General features: G+C 42.5%; 1 protein-coding gene across 1 annotated transcript in view; it reads left to right on the forward strand.

The window, feature by feature from the left end:
• Positions 1–14,088, forward strand: part of PTPRN2 (protein tyrosine phosphatase receptor type N2) — a 1,024,661-nt gene that overhangs the window by 797,215 nt on the left and 213,358 nt on the right. The gene's annotated exons all lie outside the window — the stretch shown is intronic.

Consider the following 14,088-nt stretch of genomic DNA (forward strand, 5'->3'; position numbering starts at 1 on the left):
TGATGAATGCTGATGAGATCACATTTGATCTGTGTTAGGCAATCATTTTCAGGGTAAATTATGTAAGTAGCAAACACTAATTCCTATTATTCTTTAAAGCACCGTGTGGGATCAGATTACCAGATTATATATTAATCCATTTTTGGAAGGTGCTCCTGTCCCATGGAGGTGCTCCTATATTAAGTTTAGGAAAATATGTTTAATTCTGAAAGCTGACAGAGATCTACCATACAGGCCAGAACAATTGTGAGCCAGGAGACTAAAGGTCTATATTTTTAGATGCCATATCTTAAACCGCGATTGCAAAATTTGCGCTCATGTACCTTGCCAACAAATTTGCATTTGTGCATGGAAGAAGCAACTGCCATAAATGCAAAGATACGTTCTTAGCAGTTACCTACTTTTCACAAGCAAATGATGGCATTTCCTGTCATAACTGACACACATGATTATTATGGAAGTATTTTACAAGTACTTTTAACTGTTCAGTTAGTAATGCCTGGACATACCAGAAGGGGATCCCAATTCACATTCTGATGCTTGATAGTCTTATTGGTGTTTGACATTTATTTGTTGAAAGAAGCAGGGATGAGGTTTGGGCTCTAAAGAATAGCATTATTATTATAATAACTTCATCTATCTGATGTATTAATGTACAGCTAGTTGAGTGAGCTCAGTCTGTGGGGAGATGAAGTTCAGTAGCAACCAGTCCTGTAATACTGTTCCTTCCTGCCTGCTTTATACTTAGTTTGGTGAGGTATGACAATTGCAGTTTTTCCAATTATTTTCTTCTCCCCACCATGCGGGGGCCACTGCTCCTTCCTTTTATACATCTTCCTATTTAAAAAAAACAAATGTACTGTACTGTCACCAGTCCTAATCACTTCAATACCAAAGAAGAGCCAGGGGCAATGGGCTCTACCGACCCCTGTCTCATTTTCACATCCCCACAACTATCCCTCTTCCCTTCCCAACAGGAAGTCTATGGGAATTCCAACACACCGTCAGCTTCCAGGGGCTATGGGAATAATTCTGCCGCCAAAAATGGTATAAATGAGATTTAAAATCATTAGTGTGGCTTCTGCCATTACACTCTCAGCAGATATTATAAACTTGCAGGATTTGATTCATCATTTCTATTGGTGGAAAATTGGCCGTGACTGCCAAAAAACAATTGACTGTTCCTTCACAGCTGTTTTCTAATTACATTAGAATACGGAGGATTCTAATGCAGCCACTCAGCCATGCTCCGGACCCGCCTCCGCTCCAAGCGTTTTCCAGAACAGCAGCACTTGCTCCAAAATCAGATGGGGAACAGAGGTGGTCAAATGGTTTGTACAAATACAAGATAGGGACTCTACAGATGTGGCTGGGAAGCTGATCCACAGGAGAGGGAACATCTGACTCAGGAGAGGTTGGATTTTAAAACAAGTAATACCAGAGACGTCAAGTCATCTCACGTAAAGCTGGCACAAAGCCCAGTATGTTTCAAAAGGCAGTTCATCCAGTGACACAGAGGTAACAATAAAGACATGTTCTCGCAGTTTTGAGTGCTGGAGAGAAACACTGGATTGCCTCTACAAGGAAATGGCCCCTGAATATGCACATGCATATGCCACGAGGATAGCATTAATGTTTGGATGAATCCTGGCTCTTAACAGTCCCGACTCACATGAACCACATCCTCAGCTGAAGTAACATTGACATAGCTGCACTGAAGCTACAAGTGCTATTTGTTTGCACCAGGTGTGATTTTGGCCCATCACGGAGGAACAAGACTAATCTTCAGATAACTGGTTGCAGAGCAAAAACCTGCAGACTGTGCTTCCTGTCCCCTGCCCACGCTGGAACTGCCATCCCAAGTTTTCTTACAGAGGGCTTCCAGGGTGGCGTCTGGTTGAGTGTTCTGAAAGCTAAATTTGACCCATCTTGCAAATTTGTATTGGACCATTACACAGCGCCTTGTCACTCTACAGCTGATGTGTATAATGTCTTCTTTCCTTCTATTTGGGACGTTACCCTTGCTTAGGATCAGTTTGGACCTTGTAGTACCTTTTAGGTAGCTAAGGATACTTCAACCTGTTGTATTTTTATTTATTTTCTAACTTTAAGAGGCAGAGAAAGAGAGTCCCCTGGTAACCATCCCATCTATAAGCAGCCTTCTTTAGCATACCATCTACTGGCAGGCTATGGAAACTAGTCTTCATCCTCCAAATCTAGAGGTACAAGCTCCTTTTATCTCTCCCCATGCTTCTGCCTTTTCAGACAGTCTGTCTTTAGTCTTTTCCAATTCTTTCCTCTTGGTCTATATCTGGCAGGGCAGGCTATTCACAGATGTGCCTGACACAGGGAGCAGGATTCCATTAGGGAAACAATAAGAATAGGTTAAATTCATCTAAGAAAAGCAGCAGAGGGCCCACATTTTAGCTGGTTCTCTGTGAGAGAAGCCACCCCTCGGATCATCAGCTTCCTGACTCTGTAGCAAATAAATGTCTCCTGCAGCATGCTTAAAGCTAAAAGATTGTCAAATTCATAATGAAATTCATAGGACATGGTGAACAAAGGGCAAATGACATGCAAGTAAACGGTGGTGGTTTGACTTTGCCCATCTTGCCAAAATGTTCAGTCTGTGGAGTGTCATGGGTCTAAGAGAATGTGCAGAAAAGCAGCATGAGAACTACTCCCTGGTTCAGTCTTCCAAACCAGCTTGAGCTTTGTTCACTTGAACAAAGCTTCAGCAAAATAGAGATGGTGCACTCCACAGTTAGCCATGCAGAGATGGTCCAGTTGGTAATACTCTACCTCTGACCCAATCAGAAATTTCTGATTAAATACTAGTGCTACCTAGCACCAGAAATGGACTCCTGGCATCCTTTTCTTTGTCTCAGGGGGAGCAGAGCTATGTTCACTGTTATCAGTTTTATAAATCTTGTTTCACACATCTCCAAAGCCCCCATGGATTTTGTTTCATAAACTGCAGTGAGACAGCAAAAGACAGCCAGAAAAGATCAGGCTGGAAAGGCAGGCAGTGCTACAATATGCCACCACTTCTTTCAAAGTGCCATTTTGTTATTCAAAATCTAAGGTCATCTTTAAAAAGAAAAGTAATTTTTGACATTTGAGGCATAAGGAAATAATTATTAAAACACAAATTAAGTGTAAACTCAAACAGAGTGTGTTGTCTGCCTCAGTCTGCAGACATCCTAAAATAATAGCTCTGAAATAAGTAAACGGTCCCATTCAACTCAGAAGTGTTTCTCAGCTTCCTGACAATGGTAGTTTAAATATCAACAGCTTTGAGTTCATGGCTTATCAAAACATTGAGGAAGGGGAAGAATGATGAATAAGGATCTGGATCTGTGAATGTTGTTTCATTTTAATGCCACACATGGGTAATACTTGATGGGTACTACCATATTTTTGTCTGTGCTTAGTGAAAAGAGAGCATATTGAAAGGCCCAGATCATCAAAACTAGATGCCTACATCCTATTCATGTGTTCAGCATTCAATGAAATCCGTAGAATTCAGAAACCTCCGAGGATCTGAGCCAACGAGCCCAGCAGGTTATCCACATTTCACTGAAGAGAAAACCAGTAGAATAGGCATGTTGATAGACCAAACAGTTACATAATCTTCTGTGAATGGCATATCATTGTGCCATATCAGGTGGACTAATCTTATTTTGTGGGCTGAGCTTTGAAGAGCTCTGCTATCTTTTTCTCTTTTTCTAATTCAGCCTTGGGATATCATAAAACCTCAGGCTAAGCAATTTGTTCATTTTGGCTCTGTGCTAGAAATTTATCCTCTGACTTTGTCTTCCCCTAAAGCTACTTTTAAAAATAGGCGTAACATTCATATTTAAAAATAAATTTGCAACCATTATGTCTTTTGGTTTAGAAGTTTCCAGTGCTACAGCAATGAGGGCGATTTCTATAACCTTTTGGATCATTTCAAGACAACCAGCATTTGCACCATTTGGGGTTGGAGAGAAAAATCCTAGAGTATATCTGTTGGTATTTACTAAATCATATGATGATGCCAAACAGGGGACCTAAGAACGTTTCTGAGTATTTCCTCTTCTTATTCTTTTCCTGTCTGTAAATTTCAAAAAAGGTTAATGTTATGAAAGTCGGAGCTGTTCTGCTCATGAGGAACATGGTTAAGGAGCTTAACAACATTTTCACAGGAACACTCGACCTTTAACAACAGGATAAAAAAACCTCGGCTTAATGTTGTGAAGAGGAGAGTAACCTGAATTAAAGCTTTATTTATTTATTTATTTATTTATTAAAGGCCTGCAGGATCCTGTGGTTCATATTGACAAAACTAGCTCAGCTGACTAGATATACTACTAAAAATAGTTTGCTTTTTTCTCTTTTAACAGAGGTTATGTTAGGGAATTGCCTCAGTGCTGCTGTATGTTATATGAGAGGATTAAGGACTCAAGGGGCGCATCTACACGAGTTGCCCACTGTACAGTTGTTACGGCACGGCCATTTAGTACTTCCATGACCAAGTACTAAATGACTGCACAATAACCGGTGTTACTGCGCAAGTAGCGCCCTGGCACAGCTGCCTTGTGGTGCTTACTCAGCAGTGGCTCATTACTGCTGCGCAGTAGCATCGCGTCACGGCTCGTGCCCGTCAACACTACTGCACAGTAGTAATGAGCTACTGCGCAGTAAGTGTCTTATGTAGACGCAGCCAGGAAGACATATTGACTTGACTGAGCCCATCTTTGGAACTGAAGTGAGCCAGGTTTTATTGTCAGGACATTTTGATTACATTTGCACATACTCCTATATGTCTATCTTTTTGATGGTGGTTTATTTATAATTAGGTAGTGCCCAAAGGCTTCAAACAAGTTCATTATGTTAGATGCTGTATAAGCATATTGAAAAACTGGTCTCTAGTCATTCATTGTCCTTATAGCTTCATGGCTGAATGTAGCCTGCCACTCCATTCAGGGGTTGCTGGCTGGTAATGATGCTTCAGAGAGGGCAGCACTTCAAGGACAAGCAAGTCTCATGCAAAGCGAGTCCCAGAAACCATGAATACTTGGCAGTACAAATGGACAAGACCCCAAAATAAATCCCAGAATCCTTTCTGCTTCATGTAGCATTCCCAGAAACCTTTGAAGTTGACTACTGTCTATCCGCACAGGAATGGGAGGCAGACTGCTACGTTTCCCTGTGCTACCACTTTCACATGGCTTGAAAAATTTAACCAGGACATAACTGAATTTACCAAATAGAAATAACAAATCTTGTGAGGTATTGTATTTCCATCACTAATTGTTATTAGAAGTCACCACAAATTGTTATTACAGTTACTATCAAGTCTCTCTCTCTCTCTCTAACAGTTGCTGAGTGGGAAAACACGGGACTATTCCTAGGTACTAATATATAAAACAAGGTTCTGATTCAGTGATCTGATCCAGTAGGGCAAATCTGGCTGACAGGCTGGAGTTCCACTGATTTCAGTGAGACTCCAGGAAGGCATATGGATAAGAGGTGGAAAAGACTGCAGGACTGAAGCCTGACATTTCTGTGTCATATAAACATATGTACATTATGTATGCTTCAGTACAGACATGTTTCTTACTTGAACTGAGGTTCTAGCCTAGGTAGTAAATTCATAGCCCAACCTGTTTTTTTCATACAAGAAAATAATGCAGACTAAGAGTGAAGTCAGCCTCCCTTCTGTAGGATAGAGTCTGTGGAAACAGCAAGTGCATGCCTAACATTTTTCTGAAAATATTTAAGCCAAAACTCCCTGAAAATCATAATTTCTATACCTTATAGGTATTTTTTTATAGGTAAACAGCATCGTGATTTGACCAGTTTTCTATGAAGATACAGAAAAGGTTACAAATACTCTTTCTCCTCTAATTACTATTATCAGGTAATTTTTTTCTGAGCACCAAAATAAGTATGTGGGCCCATCACAAGATGTTGGGAGATATGGTTGCTGACCAGGGAATGGTATGAACTAAATTTAGTATGACACAAGATGTGAGAGTCAGACAGGAGAGAATGGGCAAATGAAGCAAATAACTAAATTAATTGATTTGGATCACTGTCCCCGATTCAATTCAGCTGAATCCAAATGTGAATTCGATGCTCAATCAGAGAATTAATGATTCAGCAATAGACACAGCTTGAAATGTTTTTTCTATATACCTCAAGCACAGTTTGTGAATGTTGCGATGGTGGGGCAGATGGGGCGTCCCACAAGAGTGCGCTCCCCCCCCGGCGCGTGCTCGGTGGTGAACCCAAAAGTACTTCTGGTCCGCTTCTGGGTCCATTGGGGAGTGCACTGGGGGCCTCCCCCCCACCATGCCCCCCTGGCTCAGCAGTCAGCCACAGGGGGATCCCAGGTCCCCCGCAGACCCAGGAGGCTCCAGTCTCTGAACCAGGAGGGGGTGCAGGGGGGGGCCCCCACGCACTCCCCGGCGGACCTGGAAGTGGACCGGAAGTACTTCTGGTCCACTTCCGGGTCTGCTGCCAAGCGTGCTGGGGAGCCCTCCGCACTCCTGTGGGATGTTCCATCTGCCCCAGTATTGCAGCATTCACGAGTCACCTGCTACCTCGAGGTATGTAGAAAAAACATTTAATGCTGTGTCTATGTCTGAATCTCCAAATATTTCTGAATCTCTCTGAATCAATTCGGAGGGTTTCAGTTCGATTCGGAGAGATTAAAGGTTCTCCTGATTTAATTCGGATTTGGAGATTCAGCCACCGAATCGGGCCAAATCTCCCCAAATCAAATCAGGGACCAAAGCTTCGCACAGCCAGCCCTAATATAAACCTAGCCTTGGTGTAGAGCAGGTAGTCTGGCCCAGACCACAGTGGAAATAAAAACTCCCCAAGAGGGCTGCAAGGCTGCCAACAGAGGATGACAGACTATAAACTGTAAGGTAGCTTGAGGGCTGGACCCTGGGATGACCAGCTAACCAGGAGGGGATTGTGTGTGTTGGATGTGCTCCTTCTGGAATTTTGTTTGTTTGGGGCAGAGACACTATGAGCATGAGACTGCTACAGAGGGCACTAGGGGACAGATATGTCACCTATACCTGTTTTCAGGAGTGTGGGTTCCTAACCCTGTTGGGGGAGCTGGGTGCGGGCTATCGGGCCCTGGAACCAAATGAATGGAGAGGCAAAGTAGGGAGGTCATCCGTACACTGGGGTGAGAAGCAAGGTGAGATAGGAGCCAAGTCAAAGACAGTGCAGAGCCTGAGCAATTTAAGTCTTGAAGAGGATTATCTCACCACATCCCGATTTAAGAAAGGAGGTATCTTAGCAGTGGAAGCCTAGGACACGGCCTTATAGGATTCTCTCCTTCAGTCTCACTGGGAAAGTGTTGCTTTAATTTCTTATCTCCCAAAATCCTCCTCATTACCTTTCAAGTACTTTACTCTCTTACAGATTTATGAACTCTTATCAATTCTAGTGAATGCTATTGATTTTGTTATATGAATACACATTTTTCATTTAAAAATGCATTTTCTTCTCTAATCGTGTCAGTGCCACATCAGTAGGATCCCTACTATTTTATCCCAACAGTGATCAATGCACATTGTTTCTTACTGAAGTTATACTCAGTACTCAAATGCAAGTAATAAGTAGCAGGAAATAAAGGTTAAACAATAAATCTTGTCTGGTGCTCTAAAAAAATCGACATGTAAAAGATTTGGAAAATCATAATTCTGAATAGCTGTGATAGTATCGTTCTAAAAGTAAAAGCCTATTAGAATCTATTGTATATATTCTATGCCACAAGTTCACAATAAATTGACTTTAATCACTAGATCATACCTCAGATCTGAAGATCAGAGTTAATGTAGGTTGGTAAATTTTGTAATTAGTGGCTGAACATTTTCTTGCCATGAAAAAAATATCTTTGTCCTGTTTCATGTGCTGAACCCATCAAATGTACATATGGACTTACTATAACCTCTGGACTGTCATAGAATCATATGAACTGCAGGTCTCCAATCACATATTTAGGAATTGATAAATGGGGATCCAATATGATTTGCCTGAGCACAAAACTGTTTTCTACCTCACCCTCTTCTCAGTCATGCAACATATTTAATCCCTACAAATGAGTAATTTTTTTTCTTTAAGTATCTGGCTTTATTTTACTCTTCCCAACACTCATATTCAGCAGTTTCCCAAGATATTAAGGTCCACTTTCTATTTAATATGTTTCAGTTTTTCACTTGGGGAATTTGGGAACTTTCTTTTCAGGAAGAAGCAGTACCACCTCCACAGTCCATAATGTCATAGGCTGACACATCTCTTGTATTTTCTCTTAAATGCTGGATATAACTTTTTAAATTTACATTTCTGGTTGGAATCTCTTGGCTCCCTCTCAGCCCAAACAGATATTTATCAGAGAATTTCTAGTAATGCAGTGAGTGCACACGTGACTCTCTAGGTGGACTTATACAAAAAGCTTTGCCTGCATTCCTTGCAAATATCATCTGCTGCCCCATAGCATTGCTTTCTCTCAGGGCATTGCTTTCTATTGGCAATCACCCATTCCCAGCAGTCAGTCAGCATGCTGACTGTATTCTGAACAAGGCAGAACATAAGTCCACAAAATGCTTTGTCAGCTTTCACTGCCTGCATTTCAGCTGTGTAGATATATATTCATTGGCCATGTGTGCAACATGGCCAACCCATCCGTCTGCTTCTGTGCTGTAAGAACTGATTCATTGCAGCACCTTGGCACTGGATTCTCCATCAAAGGATTTGACCTCAGGAGGAAGTGCAAGGAACATCACTGGACTTTCTCCAGCTTGATCCATTTGCCCAGGGCTGCATTTGGTTTCATCATCATTTAAGCAGTCATCTGCATAGGACAACTCACAAGCAGGGGAATAGTAACTTCCAATATTGTCTGCAAGTACCTGTAGTGTTCCAGAGGTGCAGCTTCTAAATGCTGCACTACAAAATGTTGTCAGCTGCCTTCTCCACAATGGCTGTATAAAAGAGTAACACAACCTTGTTACACTTCATTTGCAATAATTAAAGGCTCAGAGGTGAATACCTGCCCTTGCTTAGATATACATTCCTACATGAAGCTAGGAAGCAATGACTCTGAGGGACTTTCAGGACACTCCAGCCTGCCTCTCAGGTTCCAGTGCCTGAACTGACTGACCACATCAAAGGCTTCCTTGGTGTCAATCTAAGCTGCACAGAGGTTGCAGTTATGTTCATGATTTTCTTGCGTTTGTTACTCAGCAGAAATCATAAAGCGAGTCTCCTGACTCACTTTAAACCAAATTGAGGGCATGTCTATGCCACTTCTACTACATTGTTAAGAGTGCCACTGAGAAGCACAGTTCCTCATGGGCATGTCTATGCCACTTCTACTACATTGTTAAGAGTGCCACTGAGAAGCACAGTTCCTCATGGGCATGTCTATGCCACTTCTACTACATTGTTAAGAGTGCCACTGAGAAGCACAGTTCCTCATGTGCCAAACAGGAAAAAGGAGATGAAGCTGCCTTGGGAAGCATGCCAGAGAGAATATTAAGAGTGACTGCAAGGTGAAACCCTCAGGTTGGTTTCACTGCCTCACTTCCAGAATGGTCTGCATCTTATCAATAAATATATCCTTGAAGAGCAAACCACAGCCACACAAATCAGAGGCCAGTTTTCGGTGCAACTCCTCACAAACCTGTTCTAATTTCTGTAATTTGTATTCAACCTTCATGGAGACTTAGCTATAACAGTACGTCATCTAGGCTGAGTTTTTAAGTATCTTTGAATGAATCATCCAATGATCTTTTCAAGAGTTAACCCATTACATGACCTGACTACCCTCAGCATCATAAGGTCTACCTGCCACACCATGAATTAGGCAATTAGGTAATTTCAGATGAATCTGTAACACCATCCTCCTGTCTACTTGTAATGAACAGTTCATGCCTGACACAAAACTGCATGGGAACACAAAACTGCATGGGATCACTGACATTGGTAAATCCAACACCATGCCTGCCCAGTACATGATGTAAGGTGGAAAAATCTTGCCTGACACTTGCGTTGATGTCTCCTAGAACAGCTAACTTGTCTGACTGAAGAGTGGTAGCAATAATTTGGTCCAGATCCTGATAGAATTTCTTCTCCTTGCCTATAACAAAACTCTGTTGGTGACTCATTAATCAGTGCATCATGTAGTCCCTGGATCAGACATGCATATGTACACACATATATCAGTTTATCACTGATTTAATCTTTGCAAGCTAGTGTAACCTGCCTAGGCTAAACCACTTTATAACCATTCAGACATCTGCTCTAGAGTGAGGAAATTCAGGCACATGCCTGCAGTGGCTCAAGCTAGAAGCTGGGGGGCACTAGAGCAGCCGTCCCCTCCTTTCCACAGTGCTGAGGTGAGGGGGGCATGGCCAGGCCCTGGCAGGAGGCTCTGATTAGGGAGGGGTTCCCCCCTCCTCGAGAACAGAGCATTTATCAGCTCTATCAGCATTTATCATGCCATCAGAAAACAAAGCCTCTTTCATTAGTTCAAACTCTTCTTAAACAACTTTTGCCAAGGAAGGGAACATTCCAAGGAGGGACATTACCAGCTACCTGTTGATAAGCTCCAAAAAGCCCTAAGCAGCCACTGTCCTGTCTACCTTACACAGACACCTGTCAGCATTAGCTAGCATACCACATGCTGGCTATGGTCTGTGCTGTGAGAGGGAGGGAGGGTGAGGGATCCCTGCTTCAGCAGTGAGCAATGAGGGGTGAGGGGGAGGGCAGGGGAAGCCAGGCAGACACTATTAGGTGTCTGCAAGTCTCTGCCCAGTGAGGGAGCAGAGGGGAGGGGCCAGCCCAGCTCTCTGGAGCAGAAAGCCCTGCCCTGCCCTGCCCTGCCCTGCCCTGCCCTGCCCTGCCCTGCCCAGAGAGCATACCTGGATGCTGGGGGACTTTGATTTAACTTAAACCAGGAAGAGGTCTGGGACAGACCTTGCATAAACCAGTTTGACCCAGATCAGTTAAGTCTGATCCTACATTCAACCAAGTTTATCTCAAACCAGTCTCAGCCATTTTCAAACTGGTTTATGTGCACTGGATGTCTGTTCTGTCACAGGTTTAAATCAGTTTCTGATCACTTGAACTGGTTTATGTGTAATATCTGTCCCAAGCCTTAAAAAACAGACCATACTGATGAGGACAGATATGGGTTACCAATTCATCTAGACTCTACGTCCAAACCTGGCAAACATGGATAGCCCTACCAGAAGCTCAAGCTCCCTCTGGCACAGTTTCTTATGTTACAAAGGAACAAAAGCCCTTCCACTAACAATAAAGTCAAAAACCCAGGGGAAGGCTATAAATAATAATTAGTTCTTATCTCATGTTAATAAAGGAGCTAGAAAGACCTCCTGCACATGACTGCAGTTTTGTAGTTAGTTGAAAACTATTCAGACCCCAACAAAAAAATCAAGTTCCTGCAATAGCATACAAGCAATACCCTTGCCTTTGGCAAACCTTAGGTATTTGCATCTGTGACAAAAGAACTGTACCCTATGAATGAAATCCTGGTCCCCCTGAAGTCAATGATAATCTTTCCAATTACTTTATTGAAGTTTCACTCCAATTGTTTCCGAAGGGGAAATTTTGTAAGCACCACCATCCTTGTACAGTGCTCATATGGTGTTACCTATTGCCATGACACCTATTAAAGGATTGATTTTCAAGACTATCAAGCACCCTCAACTTCAATTGAATTGAGTGTTGGGGGTGCTCAGCATTTCTGCAGTTCAGACACAAGTTGTGAGTATATGAATCCCATGTTACATAGAACTAAAAACAGTAGGTTTGTACGTATAGCCTTTAGTTCCTTCTCCAAGCATCAGAAGTCCACTAATTACAGGTACTTGCGTAAGTCATACTAGAGCCCAGATTTTTAAACATGGCTGCTGATTTGGGAGGCCTCATGTTTTAGGTACCCACTTTGACATACTTTGAAGCTAATTTTCAGAAAATGCTTAGTGCCCATCCTGAGAATCAGTCCTTTCAAGGTTTCTCTCTTTGGGTATCCAGAAATTACTTTTGCATGGTGTCACCTAAATTCCTATGCTTCAAATACTTTAGCAGATAACATTATTATTTTCTACAGTATGTTTTCTAGTAACCAGCAGAACTGAACGCACAGCTTTCATTTACTCTCAGGACTGCTAAAGTTTATACAGCTCTACAGAGTGACGATGGGTATCAATACTGCATGACTTTTCACTTTCTGTTAGGTATTGGATAATTTAGGTGTAACGAGAAAGAGCACTTGGCTCCGGTGTTTCTAATACTTGAAATGTATACAATTCTGTTTAAAAACAAATCTAATCATGATATTGCTGAACACCCAAGTGGAGTTTAGCGTGCTCTAGTACTCTGATCTTTTGTGAAGGTCTTTCCTAACAGGAGGGGGCAATTAACCTTGGTTGCTAAAGAGGCAATGGTTTGATTTTATTTTCCTTTTGCCTTGGTCACTTCTTTTTGCTTGGAGATTTTTTTCAGTATTCTTCCTCTTGGGTTTTCTCCTACACTGCATTGGTTTCAAATGTTTCTGTTTCCACTGTTCTGTGTCTCAAAGTCCTTCATTTCATAATGCAGCCAGAGCCACTGCTATCTCACACAGTCCCTAAAGAAAACAGCAGAAACATTCCTTTAGAATAACAGAAGCAGCAGCTTTATTATAGCTTATAAACTCAACCAGTTCAAACAATTCAAGAAATACAGTTTCAATAACATCAGACCTGGCCAGTGAGCTGAATATTATTTGAGAAATTACTGCTTGGGAGGATAGGAGCATGGCAGCTCAACAGCCAGACTGAGCTGACACCTCTTCCAAATTTGAAGCCAGCTCCCAGGAGGACACCAACTCAGGCTGCTACTTGATTCCTCTTCTCTTTTCTTTCTTTTTTTTTTATTTTTGTCTTCTAATTTTCATGAGTTCCCTTCCACAAAACAGCAAGAGCCATCTCCCTGAAAGTCTACCTGAAAGCCATACCTAATTCCAGGTTGCCATCTGGAATGTGGCTATGCACCTCAGTGATTACAAATCACACTCCACTGGGATGCACTCGCCCACCTCCTGCCATGTGACTCTGTTTCCTCATTCAAGGGTGACAAAAACTTGACAGCTGTGCTGGAAGCTCTGATAGGTCTATGGGGACAAAAGGCTAATCCCAGTGTAGGGCACTAGCCTAGAACTAAAAATTGTATATTAAATTCCCTCTTCTGTCGTCACCATCTTCCTATGCATCTTGAACTAGTTGCTTGTGCTCAAATTCGTAAAGGTTTTTTAGGTGCTTAAATTCTATTGTTTTTACTGGGAATTAGGAATCAAACAGCCTTTGTGGGCCTGGGTTTTAATCTCTATGGCTGGAAATAGATGTAGACAAATATTTATGGTGGCACAAAGGCCAAGCTAACAGATATCCATGCTCCTTTTTGCACCACAAATGGCCAAAATTTGTGCTCACAACATAGGTGGTATATAATGATGATGCTATTTTGTGGAGGATGTCTGTTTGCTTTGGGGTGGGAAAGCATAGGCAGCCTGAACCCGCTCGTGCTCTCCAGCACCCCAAGAATCCCCATTTGCTTTCAGGATCCAGGAAGCAATTTCTGAATCAATACTAACTTGATCAACCAATAATTTCCTAAGTTGCAGAAATCCTGGGGCAGGAAGACACTGTCCACCAATGAACAATGCAGCAGCACGTAACTCTTGCTGGGCTCTAACTAAGAGAAGACTTTGGTCTTTGTTAAATTCATTGGGTGCCTCTGCACATGCCATTAAGGCAACGTGATAAACTCTATCGCAGTTTGCACCGGAGTTTATTACGGCATCTTAATGACATATGTAGATGATCAAACTGCTGCAGTCCAAGGTGCACGTGCAGATGCTGCACCCAGGACCCGCAGCAGTCTGAGTCAGGGCAGAGCAGCCCCAGGCTCCAGGGGGTGGTAGAGGGGCTGGAGCTCTACAGCTAGGTGGCGGGCAGGGGTCTGGCCCCCTGCTGCCTGGGCTGACTGGGTGCAAAGAACACTTGGGTAAGCGTG

This window comes from Alligator mississippiensis, chromosome 5, assembly GCF_030867095.1.
Source record: "Alligator mississippiensis isolate rAllMis1 chromosome 5, rAllMis1, whole genome shotgun sequence".
Taxonomy (NCBI): domain Eukaryota; kingdom Metazoa; phylum Chordata; order Crocodylia; family Alligatoridae; genus Alligator; species Alligator mississippiensis.